The sequence below is a fragment of the Helianthus annuus genome, chromosome 14, assembly GCF_002127325.2.
Source record: "Helianthus annuus cultivar XRQ/B chromosome 14, HanXRQr2.0-SUNRISE, whole genome shotgun sequence".
Classification (NCBI taxonomy): domain Eukaryota; kingdom Viridiplantae; phylum Streptophyta; class Magnoliopsida; order Asterales; family Asteraceae; genus Helianthus; species Helianthus annuus.
Window position 1 is genome coordinate 116235381 of NC_035446.2, and position 18624 is coordinate 116254004.

Genomic DNA, 18624 nt, shown 5'->3' on the forward strand with positions numbered 1-18624 from the left:
ATATTTAAACCAACAACAATTGAACCATATTAATTATAACTAGAAGTGTGTCCTATGATGTAACGGGAACACAAACACTTTCAGTCTCGAAGGGGGTTTCGTTCGATTTCTGTTTGACGCAACCCCCTTTGAGACTATAGTAGAATAATTCTCATTAATTATTGCATGAATTTTTAAGTTTGGTTTGAATAATTCTCATTATGTTTTTTTATGTTTGATAGTAAACTTCAGTTATGTCTACACATGGTAAACGTGGTGTTGCTAAATGCAAAAAGAAGTTAAGATCGGAGGATATGCACATTAAGTTTGATGAAAATTACGACTCGATAGGTCAAAATGCATCTTACTTCGATTCTTGGCTTGGCTTGGAAACAAGAACACATTTCCCGAATATTGGATTAAATCGCGCAAGTTTGAGAAAGAAATGAAACTTAACGGAACCTTTTGCATAAGAAGATGGTTGGTCGACTAGGTGGATACATTGGGAACAACTGGGCTACTACGCTTCCATTTTCAGCTCCTGAGAATATGTTTCCTAGCAAAAGTGGTACCTATATTGAGGCTGAATCAATGTTAAGCATTATTTGTCAAAGAGTGGGTTGATCTCACCATTGTGTTTTGGTTTACATTGTAAGTTATTATCACTATAATATTGTATAGATATAACTACACCGCATTTGGCTGACTAAGTTTATTTTAGTTAACTTTCTTTTATTTTATTACTATGACTCACCTAACAATTCTATAACGCTAATTTTGTAGCAACCATTGGTCTTTTGTTGGTGCATCCGTCTGTCGTCTTCGTCTTGTATCGAGTCTTGAATATAGCTAGTTAGATCAGGGCACGAAAAACGAGAAAGTGGTTTAGTGTAGATTCCGCTTGAAATGACCTCAAGTCAGTTTCAAGCGAAATCACAAGCTTCTTATTCCGCTTGAGTTGTTTTTGCTGATTTCGCTTGAATGTTATTGTTGTAATTCTGCGTGAACTGAACATATACATGTTCAAGCGGAAACAGGAGCCTATAAATAGGTCTTCCTAAGCGAAATCATTTAATCAGTCGTTCCGGTTTGCAACGAAGTGCCGCCGAAGTGTCGTCACGCTGTAAAAGTCAATTTTATCAATCAAATTGACAGTTTAAAGTGATATCTTGCTGAATTGAGCTCAGTTTGTCTGTTTCCACCATTCAAACTGAGTAAAACTCTTCTGATCGACTTGTTTGGGTCTGAAAACGATCCTACAAGTGGTATCAGAGCTCAGGAGGAAGAGTTCATACCAATTCAGCTGCGAATTCTGTTTTCTACACCTTCTTTTACAAATTGAAAAACTTTTCACGGTTAAAATTGGCTCATTTTCTCACATTATACTCGGAATTGCATTTTAACAAATCCTTGAAAGTTTCAAGCTTAAAATCAATCTAAAACTGATAATTTTCGTGATTCCGCTTGAAAATCAACGAAAAATGATGACGTCAGCAGTATTTCAGGGCTGATTCCGCTTGAAAATCAACGAAAAATGATGACGTCAGCAGTATTTCAGGGCTGATTCCGCTTGAAAAATCAGATCCCGCTTGAAAGTTTCTGATTGATTCCGCTTGAAAACTATTAGTTGGGTATTCCGCTTAAGAATTTCTGGTGATTCCGCCCAAAATCAGTTTCCGCTTGAAAAGTTCTTAGTGATTCCGCTTGGAACGGTATCCCGCTTGAAAGTACAGTTTGATTCCGCTCCAAACAGGGTTCCGCTTGAAAAGTATTGACTGATTCCGCTTCAAATTAGTGGTTCCGCTTGAAAAAGGATTTTGCTTGAAGCTTGTTATTCCGCTTGAACAGTCTGTTTTGAGAAATTTTTGAAATCCGAAACATGGACGAGGATTTTTATAATGCCTTTGCTACCCCGATCACAGTTGCTCAGCAAACGATGTTGGAAAACGAAACAGGAACAATGCAAAAACCGCCCAAAGTTTTGAACATTGAGGAGTATAAGAGTTGGGAAGAACGTTTTGAGAATTGGGTGCAAGCTAATTACTTGGATGCTTGGGAATGCATTGAGACTAAATACGTTAGACCAATTAATGATGACGAAGATGTGATTCCTATCAAAGATCTTAGTCCCGATGAGAAAAAGAAATACTAAAACGAAAAGATGATGATTAGCTTACTGCAACAGGCCGTCAAAGAAGATATCATGGTTTTATTGCAACACACTAGGAGTGCTTATTCGATTTGGAAAGCATTGCGATCTAAGTTTGTTGGAAGCCAAGAAATGATCAAAAACAAGAAATCACTTCTGAAAAAAGAGTTTGATCTATTTCGCGGTTTGAAAAACGAAAACACAAAGCAAATAATTGAAAGATACTGCAATTTATTAGTGAACATGAAGAGGGCTAGTATCACCAAAGAATTGATTGAGAAATTAGCTGATGTGTTGCCGCATGAGACTTAGGGTACATACTTGATGATGCTAAGAAACAAAAAAGGGTTCAACAATTTGACACTTAGCAAATTTGTTGAAAAGATTAAGGCACAAGAAATGGAACAGATAAAGATTTCAAGAATGAAAGTGTTTGATGGTGAACAAGATATAAGTTTGTAGTACAAATCAGGATTGAATGAGAAAACAACCAACATGTCACCAAAAGTTGAAACTGCATTCAACGCGAAGAACTCATCTGGTAGTTCATCCAAAGGATCAAACAGCAACACAAGTTTCTCATCATTTCCATCTTTTGATCCAAACATTTCAACAAAGAAAAATGGAAAGAAGCTTCAGTGTAACATTGTATTGATTCTTGAGGATGATCAGGATTGTACAGAAGAAATTGCAAAGATCCATATGTCTTTATTGGGAACTGTTTTAGAATCTTATGGTAGTTTTGTTGCAGGTCGAATCGGAAATCCAATGCTGACTAAGGAAGATTACGACCAGATCGATGCCGAGGAAATGGAGCTAATGGATATAAAATGGTGCTTGGCTAGTGGGTTGAGGAGAACTGAGAAATTCAAGCAAATCACAGGAAGAGATGATCTTCGTGAGGCTAATGTTTCTACTTTAGGATTTGACAAATCTAAAGTCACTTGTTTTCGTTGTAGGGAAAAAGGACACTTCAAGAGGGAGTGCACCAATCGCGAAGCAAGTGGAGCTCAAAATCCATTCAACAACAATGATTACTATCGAAAGGCCATCTACCATCAAGTTGCTCAACAACCAACTCAGCATCAGGCACAAACTGCACATGGAAGGAATGTGATTGAAGATTCATCAAAGAGAGCTTGTATGGTCAATCAAGATGAGAAGAATTCATCAACTGGGATAAATATATTCCAACTAATGCTAAAGCATGTATGATTGATCAAGATGATGAAAAGTTACCTGAAGGGTTTAGCTGGGAGAATTTCACTTGGGATGATTATATTCCTGACCAAGCTCCTGTTCACACAGCTTTTGTTGCCCGAGTTGAAGAAGATAGTGATGATGATACTGAATACTATGCTAAAAAGATGAGAGATCATTTGAAAATGATGGCTGAAAGCGACAGTGAAGATGAAAAAGCCAAGCAGAAAAAGAAGAAGATCAAGACACCAGTGAGCAGTGATGATAAAACTCCGGTGGTCAAAAGAAAAGTAAAATAAGTTCCAAAGTTCAAAATTAGTGAAGAAGTTATTGCCAAAGAGATTCCTGTGAACTGTGAAACTTGTGAGATCATGAAAAAAAACAGTGAGTTGATCAACAACATGAATAGGTTGAAGGAATCTTACGAAGTGCTGAACAAAGTAATGAACATGTATAATGACACAAGTGAAGAACAGGCATCTGCTATGAAAACTCTTCAAGGAGCATTCATGACGAAGCAAAAAGTTGTGAATAACTACATTGAAAAGTGTGTTGTTCTTGAACAGAAACTGGAGTTGCAAAGAATTGAGACTGAGAGAGTAAATCGTTTGTTGAAAAGTTACTCATGTACTTCTTATTTCATTGACATGATTTATCCAACTGTTGAAGGCATGAAGGCATTTGAAGATGATGAAGTAACTGACGAACAGACAGTTTCTAAAGAAAAGACTCCTGAGAAGAAGAATGACACAAAGAAAAAGACTGACAAGAAGAATTCTGGTAAGAAACAAGGTGTCAGTTACAACAAGTGTCCACCCCCGCTGGATAATGGATATTTGCCCAGAAATCCAAATGATGAAAGAGTCAAAAAGGCTACAAACTTACAGTGGGAGTCAGAGTCCTCAGTCAATTTGCCAGAAAATATTGATGTCACGTTTACATCGTCTGACACTGATCAACAATCTCAATTGATGAAGAAAGTGGTGGATCATGTGTTAGATAACGATGAAACAGAGGAGTCAAAGTCGGAGTCTAGTTCGGAGTCAAAGTCTGAGTCCAGCACTCCGGGTCAAAATGAAAAACAGGGCAAAAGAGTTTATGATAAAGAATTCATGTTATCAAAAACTAATTTGAATGATGAAACATTTAAAGTAGCGTATACTTTGAATGATTCAGACAAATTATATTCTGATGAGGAATTTCCAATAAGAGGTGTTAAAACTGAAATGATAAAAAAGGTTTTCAAACTAACAGAAATTAATATTTCTGGAATAAAAGATTTAAATCTTACTGATAAACCTAAAAAATACACCTCAAGAGTGCAACAAAGATTAAACAAGAAAAAGGGTTACGGTTCTGGTTCTGGTTTTCAAAAGAAACCAAACCATAACGGTAATTTCAAAAAGAAAGGTCTTGGTTTTACTCCAACTGAAAAACAGAAAAATGAAAAATATGTTCGAGATTTTAAATCAAAAATGACATTTGTTTCAGGTACATCTTCTTAAGAAGAGAAAAAAAGATATTCAGAAAGCAGTCAAACAAAGAGTTCCTTGCAAAGAAGCAAGAAGAGATGAAAAATGCTGATCAGAGAAAGAAAACTCGAACCTGTTTCAAATGTGGTAGAATTGGACATCTTGCGGTAAACTGTTCACAAGCAATTCAAACCAAACAGGGAGTTTCCAAACTCAAAGAGAAAGTGGTTGAGTTTGAACCACCAATTGACCGAACCAAATTATTCAAAAACTCAAAATTTGAAATTGGTGAATGTTAAACAAGTTTTACAAAAAGAGAGCTAGATCTGACAACCAGAAATGGGTTGTTAAGAAGTCAGTTGACAGTTCTAGCGATGATTCTGATAGGTCAAAATCAGAGGAGCTATCTTCTTGTGATGAATCTGATTCCACAAAATCAGAGGAGCCACAGGTTGAGGAAAATGTTGAAGAATCAGTTCCGACTGTGGATGATGAGAATTTTCCACCTCTTCGGGCTGAAAATTTTAAAAAGAAAATTGGTAAAGTTGAGATTTCAAACCAATTTTATTCTGACAAAAAAGTTTTTGATGTTGAAAAGGCCTTTAACCCCAAAGTAAAACACATCTTTGGAAAAATGATTGTCTGAAAAGTCAAAGGGGTTAAAGAGTTCTATGAGAAGAAGATGGAAGGTAAGAAACCGAGTGTTGGTAGCTCGGTAACACCCAAGGCTGGTCAGGCTTGGGTGGATATTTTCTTTGAATAGAAAAACCTGACTTGCCGGAGTTCCCAGGTTGGTAAGCGTGGAACATGAATCGGCATCATTCTCTGTATTTGATTGTTTTTACGTACAAGTGGTAAATCAGGGACATTAATTTGTACTTGATTTCCTACAAGTGGTTGACGACAAAATGATGAACCACATCCCCATCCCTACAAGTGGTAAAATTAACTAAACTAAGTTTCCGGAAAAATCATTTTGATTAAAACAAACTTAAGTGTTTTGAAATCATAATGAGAAAATAGTTTGTTGAAATGGGGAGTTCTGATTGTTTATGCCAAGTGAATGGCGAATTGAAGCTTGAAACAACAGTTGTCATACTTCTGTATAGTTTGTTTTCAAATTTCTTTAAATGTGTTTGCATTTTAGGGGGAGTAAAAATTTCAGAAAATCCAAAAACATTAGAAATTTTGAAAAAGTCAAAAACATGATAAAATCAAAATGAGTTTTGTTTTGAAAAAGAGTAAATGATAGTACATCAGTGGACTATCACAACATGCTAAAGAAATGTAAAGTAAAAATGTGATAAACAATCTCACTGTGGATGTGCCAGTAGGTTTTTGCACATTCAGTAAATTGTTTTCGAGATATAAACCTAAATACAAACTTGCTTATCTCGTGGGTAACATTTCTTGGATATATGGGTAACCCCCGAAATCTTGTTTGAAAGGTCCCTCTTTCTGAGATACTAGGTCTTTATACTCAGTGATATCTGGGGTATTATCCCGGGACTTCTGCTGAATGGAAATTCTGACCTAGTCCCCGTATAATACTTTCTACAAATGCTTTGAAATATAAGCTCGCCCTCAGCAAAGTGATGAAACAATAAAATTGATAATCATTGCTGTTGAAGAAAAGATCCTCTAAAGGGGACACACCAAAAGTCGAACCGTCATCTCTCTGCTGAACGGAAGTTCTGACCTGAGCTCTCACGGTTTCGCATCCAACCCCTTTACAGATATCATCTGTGGTATAGTCACCTGTAAGACTGAATATTGGGATCTAGATACGGGAGTATATTTAAGTAGTGGGACACGCAAATAAGTTTAAGTGCTTAAAACATTAATCTCGTATCTCGAAACAGTTGAACTTTGTGTGAAAATTTAAGTGGACCAGTATACTGACAATCTAGGTGAATTGTTTAGAACTTAAAATGAAATGAAGCTTAACGGTGTTAGTGATTTGTCTCAGAAACTGATATGATCCTCTTACACAAACTCACAAAAATATTGTTTTTAAATATTTCTTTACGGCATTCATTATATTCAAAAATCCCAAAAAGATTTTAGTGTGTTTTAGCATAAATTTTGAAAAATTCAAAAAGATTTTTGGCAACTGGTGTTGAAGAGCTGATATTCAAAATTCCAAGTGCTAAACATGACAACAGTTGGTTTGGGAGAGTGTGTTTAAGAGTTTAAATCTTTCAAGTGGTCATTAGAAATTTTTGTAGAGAAAATGTTTTTGCAAGTGGTAAAAACTATATTCCTACAAGTGGTTCATCAGAGACTAAATGTTAGATCATTTTATGATTTCTACAAGTGGTGTCTGAGTGAGTTAAAGGTTTATATTAGAACATTTATGTTTATGCAGATAACCTGAGCTGGAGGAGAGCCAGGTCACGATCTTGGAATGGATTCTGAACTGATGAGATTAAAGATTCAACATTTGAGGGGGAGTGTATGTTGGTGCTGATGAATAGAGAAGACGTCAACATCCGAGGGAAGATTGAAGGAGAAGAAAAGATAGAGATTGAGGATGCTTACAGCGTCAGATACTTCAAAGGGAAGCCCAAAGGCAGATAAAGACTGAAGATGCGAAGACTCGACACTGAAGACTCCATCAACATTCGAGGGGGAGTTTGTTGGTGCATCCGTCTGTTGTCTTCGTCTTGTATCGAGTCTTGAATATAGCTAGTTAGATCAGGGCATGAAAAACGAGAAAGTGGTTTAGTGGAGATTCCGCTTGAAATGACCTCAAGTCAGTTTCAAGCGAAATCACAAGCTTCTTATTCTGCTTGAGTTGTTTTTGCTGATTTCGCTTGAATGTTATTGTTGTAATTCCGCTTGAACTGAACATATACATGTGCAAGCGGAAACAGGAGCCTATAAATAGGTCTTCCCAAGCGAAATCAGTTAATCAGTCGTTCCGGTTTGCAACGAAGTGCTACCGAAGTGTCGTCACGCTGTAAAAGTCAATTTTATCAATCAAATCGACAGTTTAAAGTGACATCTTGCTGAATTGAGCTCAGTTTGTCTGTTTCCGCCATTCAAACTGAGTAAAACTCTTCTGATCGACTCGTTTGGGTCTGAAAACGATCCTACATCTTTGTTCATTATTGCCCAACACATAGGACATGTATATATATCTTTGATTCAACAAAGATAAAAGGCGAAAAGAATGCTTCCAACTATTCTCTTTCAGGTCTAATTCCTACCGCCTTAGGATCCGAGTTCGATGTAACAACTCTCATTAAAATTTATAATTAGAATGATAATTAGTCAATAAGGAAACCTAATTGAGACACCCAAGTAATTCTGCACTAACCCTAAAAAATTTCAGAATAATTGGAATCAGGATCAGGGCCCCTAAAACTCAGGGGGGTAAACCCTAATTGATAATTATCTTTAAAATCACGTTGTACAGATTGAAACTGAATTTAAAAGTGAGTCATACAAGCTAGTCCCGTAGCCAGCTAGTCTACATAAATAGACTGCACCCCTTACGGACCGTAAGGGGAAATGCCATACGGTCCGTAAGAGTGTCCCAAAATTCACTATAAATAGCAGACATTGGCAGTAGCTTTTAGAAGTTGAAACGACGTCCCAACTTTCTGTATACGTCAAAATTAGCACAGAAATACTACAATTAAACACACACTGCACGCGAATCGCTGCCGCAAAACAGGGTAATTACTCGATCGCTATTACGATTCATTTTCCGAGATCAATATATCCAATGGATGTTTAAGTGCCGGCCACATTGGGTTATACTTTGTCGTTCGTCGTTAAATCGGTGAATGTTTAAGTATTGCACTTTGTCGTTCGTTGTGAGAATTTGATTTCGTGAGTTATCGTGACTGCTGTATTGATCACTAACCCAGTTTTGTGTGCATTATTATTGGAATTAGGTTTACAAGACTAAATCATATTCTGTCCGTGTTAAATCTGCAATGTGAGTCATTCTCTTTTTATCAACTGTTTTACAATACCCCAAATTATTTTTCAGAATTATAATTACAGTGATTAAGTTTATGTAATCACCAAATTACAGCCAATATGTGGGGTATTGTGCACATTACTACTGTTTTAATCACATTAGGTGGGCGAACCTAAAATTAAGTGATATACGTCATTCATTGGGGCAGCCAATGGTGATATGACCACAGTCACAGATCCGGTCGAGTGACAAATACTGTGGGTAGTTGGTAGATAATAAACATATGTAAAAACTCTTAATACTGTGAATTATAACAAATGTGTCGTTTTCAGTAAACTGAATGATTCACTCAGTATTTCCCCGCTGACAAAACATTTTTCAAACATGTTTCAGGTGATCTACTGTAATTCAGGAAAAGTGTCGGGGAGCATTTCAAGCTTAAGATAGTGGCTCAGTATAAAATAAAGAAATATGTTTTGAAATAAAGATTTATCAGAAAAATCTTATTATTGTAAATTATCGGGGTTTTATCCCGAGTTGTGAAATAAAATAATCGGGAAAAGTTTTTAGCTTTATAACGATCCTGATGTTAAAATTCCGCTGCTAAAATCACATAAATAAATATCACGGGATTTCTGTTCCGCGGCTCCTGAAACGGGTCAAACCGGGTCGGGGGCCGTGACAGAAATAAGGTGGTATCAGAGCCACTGAGTTAAGCTAATTAAGTATTTAAAAGATACTTAATTTTTCCTGATTACTATTATGTGATTATGTGTTTTATTAAATTGACTATTTGTTAGTTACAGTATGGGTAAGCAAAAAGCTGCAAGATATCTATCTTAAATTAGTTTGATCAGTCTACGAAGAGGGAAGTTCATCCAAAACTAAATTTTCAAAACTCCCTACTATCCCTGAAGAAGGAATATTTGTGCGAAAAGCACAATATGAGAAACCGCTTTCTCCTAGAAAAAGGAGTATGATTATTAAGAAAAGTAAAGAGCAAATCCGGGAAAAGAGAATTAAAAAGGAAACCCAGGAGTTAATCAATAAATCACCTTGGGAAGACAAGCTAGATGAGAAATGGGCAAATTTGTATATGCTAGCCACTGTAGCAAAACATGCAAATCTTTAAATACCCTAAATCTAGTAATAGCATTTCCCAGTAAATAAATAAATAAATCTGAGTGTGCAATAAAACTTCGATGTTTATTTGTTAAACTTTGTTCCAAAGTTTTAACTTAGCATTTTGTTACTGGATACTTTGCTGATGTGGACCAACCTGTAGAATTCCATGCTCCACCTTTGACAAAGCCAAAACGAAAGAAAAACAAGAATTACGTGTGGGGACATCGTATACGTAGGAAAAAGCCAGCTCCAAAACTTCCTAAAATAAACAATCCTTTAGAAATAGCAAAAGAAACTGGTAAACAGCCGGAGATGGAAATTGAAGTTAAGAAAGATTCTAGGCAAATGGAGATACAGTTTGAGGAATATTCTCAAGAAATAGAAATGGAAGTAGGGCAAGGTTCTAGACCAACTCAGGTAGAAATCGGAGAGAGCTCCAACCAAAGCCAAAGAATAACTTTTCAGGAAGAGATAGATATCCTATTGGCAAACTGTGAGACTATTCAGCCTGTCAATACGAATATTTTTACCTATCCTATCGAAAATCCAATCCCTATGAATTTTGCACCAGCAATCCCAGAACCAATAGTACACTCCCAACCTGTAAGAATGGAAGAATGGTGGACGAATGATTGGCAATTTCAAAATATTGTCAACGACCCTTATTCCTTCCTTCCGCAATTCGATCCAGAACCCCTACCTAATCCACCAATGAGCACTGAGAATATGGCTGAACTTCGCCATTTCGGTGAAGAGTTGATGGATGCAGGGAATAGAATCAGGGAGATAGGGGGACAGATTGCCTGGAAATATGATAAAAGGGAAATGCGTTTTTAGAACAACAAATGGTGAGGGATAGGAAGGTGGTAAAACTATAGTTGTGTAATAGTATAGTAAATAGTGAAATCAGTCTGTAACATAACTCCGAATAAAACTTTGTAAAATATCTGTGTGTAGTGATGCATACTATAACGGATATGAAATGGAATCGAGAAATCGATAGTTTTGACTATACGTGTATTGTAAATTGTCTGACTGTTTATGTATGATTACTATTTATCAAATACTAATAAAAATTATTATATATTATCAGATGGCAAATAGTGGTAATGAACCAGTAAATGAGGTTAATCAGTCGGAGCAACATCCAGGGGATCAATATATGACTAGACAAGATATTGAAAATATTGTTGCTCAAGGGATATTCAATGCTATTCCAGCATTCGTTGCTGCTGTAAAAAGTCCAATCGAACCACAACATGTCGTTCCTAGTAAACGTACTTCTGAAGATAACTTCAGTAATAGTATAAACGGGGGTAATAATCATGTTAATCATGATAATGAATCCCAGCACACGCCGCTCCCTAAGAAACAGAAAGCTGCAACACCTGGTTGCACTTTCAAAGAATTCCTTGCTTGTAAACCCACTGAATTTGCAGGCAATGAAGGGGCAACTGCATCACTGCGTTGGTTAGAGAAAACCGAAGCAGTAATTGCAATAAGTAAGTGTGCCAAAGATGATCAAGTCATGTACGCATCAAATATGTTTAAAGAAGGAGCACTCGAATGGTGGAACACTGTGTTACAAGCTAAAGGAAGAAATAGTGCTTATGCGATGAATTGGGAAGAATTTAAGAGTCTTGTCGAAAGAAAATTTTGTCCCGAATACGAAAAGGAACAAATGGCAAATAAGTTCCTAACTCATCGGATGTTAGGTGTGGATTGTCGTGGTTATACTTCGACATTCTTCGAATATGCTAGAGTGGTACCTAACCTGGCTTCGCCAGAACCGGTACTCATTTCTCGCTATATTTGGGGATTAATTAGCGAAATTCGCAATATCGTTAAGGCTGCGAGACCTCGCACTATTGACGATGCAGTAGAATTAGCTAACACCCTAACCGATGAACTGATACGCACAAGAGATGAAGACAGGAAGAAGGAATTAGCCCAGAAAATTACCCAAGGATTTAGGGTGGGTAATAGTAGTAATTTCAAGAAAAGAGGAGCAGGGCAATCTTCAGCACAGCCATTCTGCAAAATTTGCAAAAAGAAACATTTTGGAAAATGTAACAAACTTTGCAATTTTTGCAAAACGATAGGACATCGTGAAGAAAACTGCAGGAAGAAATCCATAATTTGTTACAATTGTGGAGAAGCCGGACATTTCAAAACAGAATGTCCTAAGTTAGCCAACCCAGTAGATAATAAACCCAAGGCAGCCGAAGGAGCTACTAAGAAGAATGCCAGAGCATTCCAGCTAACTACGCAAGAAGCAGAGCTCATTCCGGATGTGATAGCCGGTACGTTTTTAGTTCACAACGTTTATGCAAAAGTATTATTTGACTCTGGTGCAAACCAAAGTTTTATAAATACTTCATTCTGTCAAGCTCTTAAGTTACCCTTAACTACCGTTAGGCAGATTTTTACAGTCGAAACCGCAGATGGGAATTCAGTAAAAATCAATCAGGTTTTGCAAAAAGTAGAAATAGAACTCTCAGGTCATAAATTTGCTGCAAACCTATTGCCTATGAAATTAGCTGAATTTGATATTGTGTTAGGAATGGATTGGTTAATAGCCAACCATGCTCAAATCATTTGTGATAGAAACTCTATAGAAATTCAATCACCTACTGGGAAAGTAATCATGATTACAGGAGATAAACCTCGAAAGCCGCTAAAGTTCATATCAGTAATGAAAGTTGCTAATTATGAACGGAAATAAGGAATAGTATATATGATTTCAGTAATCATTTGTACTAAAGGAAAAGAACTTAAGGAAATTCCTGTAATCTCAGAATACCCAGATGTATTTCCGGAAGATTTACCTGGGTTACCACCAGATAGGGAGGTAGAATTTAGGATTCATCTAATTCCAGGAACTACACCGATAGCCAAGGCACCCTATCGATTAGCTCCTACCGAAATGCTAGAATTAAAGAAGCAATTAGATGAATTACTAAGCAAAGGATTTATACAACCTAGTTCATCCCCTTGGGGTGCACCAGTGTTGTTTGTGAAAAAGAAAGATGGATCAATGAGAATGTGTATCGATTATAGAGAGTTAAATAAGGTTACAATTAAGAATCGATACCCATTACCTAGGATTGATGATCTTTTCGATCAATTACAAGGCGCTAAATATTTTTCTAAGATAGATTTGCGCTCCGGATATCATCAATTAAAGGTTCAAGAAGAAAACATACCTAAAACTGCTTTTAGAACTAGGTATGGACATTATGAGTTTACAGTCATGCCCTTTGGGTTAACTAATGCACCTGCAGCATTTATGGACATGATGAATAGGATCTGTAAACCATATCTGGATAAATTTGTAATTGTTTTCATAGACGATATACTTATTTATTCAAAAAGTCAGGTTGAACATTGTCAACACTTGCATGCACTCTTAACTTTGTTAAGAAAAGAAAAGTTATACGCCAAATTCTCGAAGTGTGAATTTTGGCTACAAGAAGTGCAATTTTTAGGACACATGGTAAATCACGAAGGTATTCACGTAGATCCTGCTAAAATAGAAGCAATTACCAATTGGAAGGTTCCGCAAACTGCAATGGAAATTAGAAGTTTTATAGGTTTAGCCGGGTATTATAGACGGTTTATTAAGGATTTTTCCAAGATAGCTGTACCATTAACTAAGCTAACCTGTAAAGCCACTAAGTTTGAGTGGGGACCTAAACAAGAAAAGGCCTTCAGAATTTTAAAACAGAAATTAACCAATGCTCCAATTTTAGCCTTACCAGAAGGAACAGAAGATTTTGAAGTATATTGTGATGCTTCAAAATTAGGATATGGATGTGTGTTGATGCAACACAAGAAGGTAATTGCGTATGCTTCCAGACAATTGAAAAAGCACGAAGAAAACTATACGACTCATGATTTAGAATTAGGAGCTATAGTTTTTGCCCTTAAGATATGGAGACATTATCTGTATGGAAGTAAGTTTACTATTTATACAGATCATAAGAGTTTAAGGTATATATTTGGGCAAAAAGAGTTAAACATGAGGCAAAGAAGATGGATGGAAATCCTGAGTGATTACGACTGTGATATTCAATATCACGAAGGAAAGGCAAATGTAGTCGCATACGCCTTAAGTCGTAAGTATCATGAGAAGCAAAGGCGAGTCCGTGCTCTTAGAATAAATCTACAAGTAGATTTAATGGAACAATTGAAAGAAATTCAGGAAACGGCAATCAAGGACGATGCCGAAGGAATGAAAGGTTACTTAAAAGAATTGGAACAAGGAAATGATGGAATTTGGAAATTCCACAAAAGCAGAATTTGGGTACCTAAGCAGGGAAATTTAAGATCAAAGATTTTAGAGGAAGCTCATAAATCTAGGTATACTATACACCCAGGAAACAATAAGATGTACCAAGATTTAAGAAAGAATTTCCGGTGGATAGGAATGAAGAAGGATATAGCCGAATACGTACCTAAGTGTTTAACCTGTTCACAAGTTAAAGCCGAACATCAGAAACCTTCAGGTCTACTACAACAGTTAGAAATGCCTGTATGGAAATGGGAACTCATAACAATGGACTTTGTTACTAAGTTACCCAAAACCAGAAAAGGTAATGATGCGATTTGGGTAATTGTGGATCGATTAACCAAATCCGCTCATTTTCTACCAATAAAGGAAACCTTTAGCATGGAAAGGTTACCCAAGTTGTACGTAGATGAAATAGTATCTTTACATGGAGTTCCACTCTCCATTGTATCGGATAGAGATAGTCGTTTCACTTCCCGTTTCTGGACAAGTTTCCAAGAAGCAATGGGAACCCGACTCAATCTAAGTACTGCATATCATCCACAAACAGACGGACAAAGTGAAAGAACGATCCAAACTCTAGAAGACATGCTCCGCGCATGTGTAATTGACTTTGGTGGTAATTGGGATAACCATTTACCATTAATCGAATTCTCCTATAATAATAGTTATCATTCAAGCATCGAAGCCGCTCCATTCGAAGCACTGTATGGACGCAAGTGCAGAACTCCCGTATGTTGGGCAGAAATAGGAGAAAGTCAATTATCAGGTCCAGAAATCGTACAAGAAACCACTGACAAGATAACTCAAATCAAGGAAAGATTGAAAACAGCCAGAGATCGCCAGAAAAGCCATGCAGACAATCGCCGCAAGCCACTAGAATTCCAGATAGGAGATAAAGTACTTTTAAAAGTTTCTCCTTGGAAAGGAGTAGTACGATTCGGTAAGAAAAGAAAACTGAGTCCAAGATATGTTGGACCATTCCCAGTGATTCAACGAATCGGACCAGTTGCTTCTCGCTTACAACTACCAGAAGAACTAGCTGGAGTACATGATGTATTTCATGTATCCAATCTTAAGAAATGTCTATCAGACGAATCCCTGGTAGTACCTCTTCAAGACATAGAGGTAAATGAAAAGCTGAAATTCATAGAGAAACCCTTACAAATAGAAGATAAGAAAATCAAGTTTCTCAAACACAAGCGACTAGTACTGGTGAAAGTCAAATGGAATTCAAAGAGAGGACCAGAATATACTTGGGAACTGGAGTCAAAAATGAAGCGGAAATACCCTCATCTATTTCAGTGAATCTCGAGGACGAGATTTTTCTTAAGGTGGGGAGGATGTAACAACTCTAATTAAAATTTATAATTAGAATGATAATTAGTCAATAAGGAAACCCTAATTGAGACACCCAAGTAATTCTGCACTAACCCTAAAAAAATTTTAGAATAATCGGAATCAGGATCAGGGCCCCTAAAACTCAGGGGGGTAAACCCTAATTGATAATTATCTTTAAAATCACGTTGTACAGATTGAAACTGAATTTAAAAGTGAGTCATACAAGCTAGTCCCGTAGCCAGCTAGTCTACATAAATAGACTGCACCCCTTACGAACCGTAAGGGGTGTAACACCCTAGTTATTTTATATGAAAATACCAACAATTAGATGTGTAGTTAAGACTACACATGCTATATAAATACGGGTTTATTAAAAACTTTTACAAATCATCCGTTATTCTACAAAACGTGATCGAATTCGTTGATTAAAATCTACAACGTTGCAATGCGCGGAAGCGTGTATCTTTATCGTGTTCGGTTCTTCGCTGAGCTTGATCGTCCTCCGGCATCCCAGAAAGCACCTACATTTCATAAACATGAAATGCTTTAGTCATATGGTATTTAAAACGCATCTAAAGGAGTCCGGAAAACAAAACTGATCAAAAATACATTTTTGCACAAGGTCCACCGTAAATTACGGTGGACGCCGTAATTTACGGTAGTCCTTGTTTTGATTTGTTTCCATCGTAAATCAGGAGTGTTTCACCGTAAACCATTTCAGGTGCACCGTAATTTACGGTGGCACCTGCATCCCACCTTTCCATTTTGCCGTAATTTGACACGAAATCTTTCGTATCTTTCAAACCGCTTATCCGTTTGACCTACCGTTTCTTCCTACATGTTTGTAATTTAATTCTCCATTATATGGAGTTAAGATCTGACATCCGGATTAAGTAAAATTGAGACTTTTAAGCCTTCGGCTTATTATCTTTTCAACAATTTTCGACCCGACTATATGATTATCAAACAATCATGTTTGTTTGACCACCATTCATCATGAACCCTTAAATTCTAATATTGTCAATCATATTAAGTACTGAACACGGGTTTCTACACAATTATTTACCCGTTTTTGTTTAAAATCTTATTTTGACCCGTTAAGGGTATTTACGACCATTTTAGCACAAACGGTGCTCATTTCTCATGTACCTCATAGTTCCACCAATTTGTTATTAGCTAGTCTTCCACCGCAACTATGAATGTGGTGGATTTAACGAAATGGACTATTTATTCCGAGTTTAATCCTACGGATGTGTTATTTTTGCGGCAACACACAAATTAAGCATTTAACTCTTGAAAGTTTATGTCTACAACTTTCATGCGCGTCTAAAGGTTACAAGATCGTAAGATAAGTTCCTAAACAACCTTTATAAGTTGTTTGCTCAATTTACCCTTCAAGGGCATTTTAGTCGACATTAGCCCCTCATTTACTACGAGGGGCTTTCACTACATATTTGACCAAGTTTGTATGTTAACTATAATCGTATGCATACGTACCTGGCTAGGGTCAACATATAGACCCAATTTATACCTCGCTTTTATCATCACACTTAGTGTGGGCGAAATTAACTGAATCGCTAATCGCTCCTGTTAACACAAGACTTGACAATCGCATTAGTCGATATTGTCAAATAGTGTTATCACCACCATTTGACCCGTTCGGCCTATATGCCCAACGTTGCCTATTAAATCAAAAACATGGTTTTTGACTTCTAATTCATACATCCATCCCGTCCCGGATTTCATTACCGAATCCCCTTTTTGCCATAAACCATGGTTTTTATCATCTTTATATGTTCCGACTCGTATCAATCACGTCGGAAATCCATATTTTCAATATTAGCATTATTGCATCTATAACGTATAGAATGAACAAGTAATCTACACAATTATGTAAGTTTCACTTACCTTGCATCCGAGCTACGCTTTTCTTCCATGCTTGACTTGTTTGACCCGCCTTCACTCCAAGCTTCCACCTAGCTTGTTACGCGTCAAACTATCATCATCGTTTTCAAGGTGGTTAGTTTAATCATACTCTAATACGATTATTCCACCTTATGCATTTCATATCAAAATTGCTATTTATCGCATTATAGGTCAGTTTGACCTTTTTAATAGTCAAATGCCCATTAGTATACTAGTTTGCATTTTCGAGTTATCAACTAGTTTTAGCACTCTTTAACTACTCGGTAGGCGTTATCTTTAGACCTCCGTTTTAACCAAAGTTCTAATCGCGTTTAACACATTTAGAACTCTCTTTAATCACTTTTTGCATAATAGTCGAAACATCACAACTAGGTGTTTTAACTACAAAATTCTAGTTTCGAGCCTTCTTTGAGGCATTTCAACGAACACCTTAAGGGCAGAATTTTACATGTTTATTTATCATGTCTCTAGCTTATCTCTCACCCCAAATTTCACATAAATCAACCATCTTACAAAGTGGTTAACTTCTATAATTTCTGAATTCACTTCAAAATCGTCAATTTACACTAGATCAACAATCTATTTCCTAGTGTTCATCATATTAACATAAAACCCACTTAGCTTATCAATGGATCATCATGAATCTCATAGTTTTTCCAACAATCTAACATGTTATTGACTAGGGTTTACTCCTAGACATCATATTACTTCAAGATTCACTCATGCATGACATAATCAAGCTCAATTTCAGTTTCTTACAAATAACCTAGAATTTTGAGATGGATCAAAACGTCACAATTTTACATACCTTGTGATCCTTTCAACTTGGTGTTCATGAATACGAGCTTGGATTTCGATTTGGGACTGATTTGCCCTCTCAATTTCTTGGATTTAGGCAAGTTAGGGTTTGAGTAAGGAACCCTCCCTTGGCTCCTGTGATTGTCACGACCAGAACACACACTTTAAGTGTGTGTTTTGGTGTTTTAACTCTTGTTTTATTAAAACAAGTTTCCCACTTGGCAACATTAGCCCCTCATGTTTTATTTTGATCAAATGAAGCTATAACTCACCATTAGTCAGTTAATTAAATGCTACTAACTAGGTTAATTATTCCTAGTTACTTTAACGTGTTCGGGAAGTTATAACCCGTTATATTTTAAGTCCCGTTAATTTGGGCTTTTTATACACTTTGTTTTCTCAAAGTATT

General features: G+C 36.6%; 1 long non-coding RNA gene across 1 annotated transcript; it reads right to left on the minus strand.

Moving 5' to 3' along the window:
• Positions 1-15806: 15806 nt before the first annotated feature.
• LOC110905790 lies at positions 15807-17442 on the minus strand. The gene is made up of 2 exons (XR_002573417.2): positions 16989-17442; positions 15807-16012 (listed from the first exon to the last, which is right to left on the minus strand). It is a non-coding gene; the product is annotated as an uncharacterized LOC110905790 (long non-coding RNA).
• Between the last annotated feature and the right edge of the window lie 1182 nt (positions 17443-18624).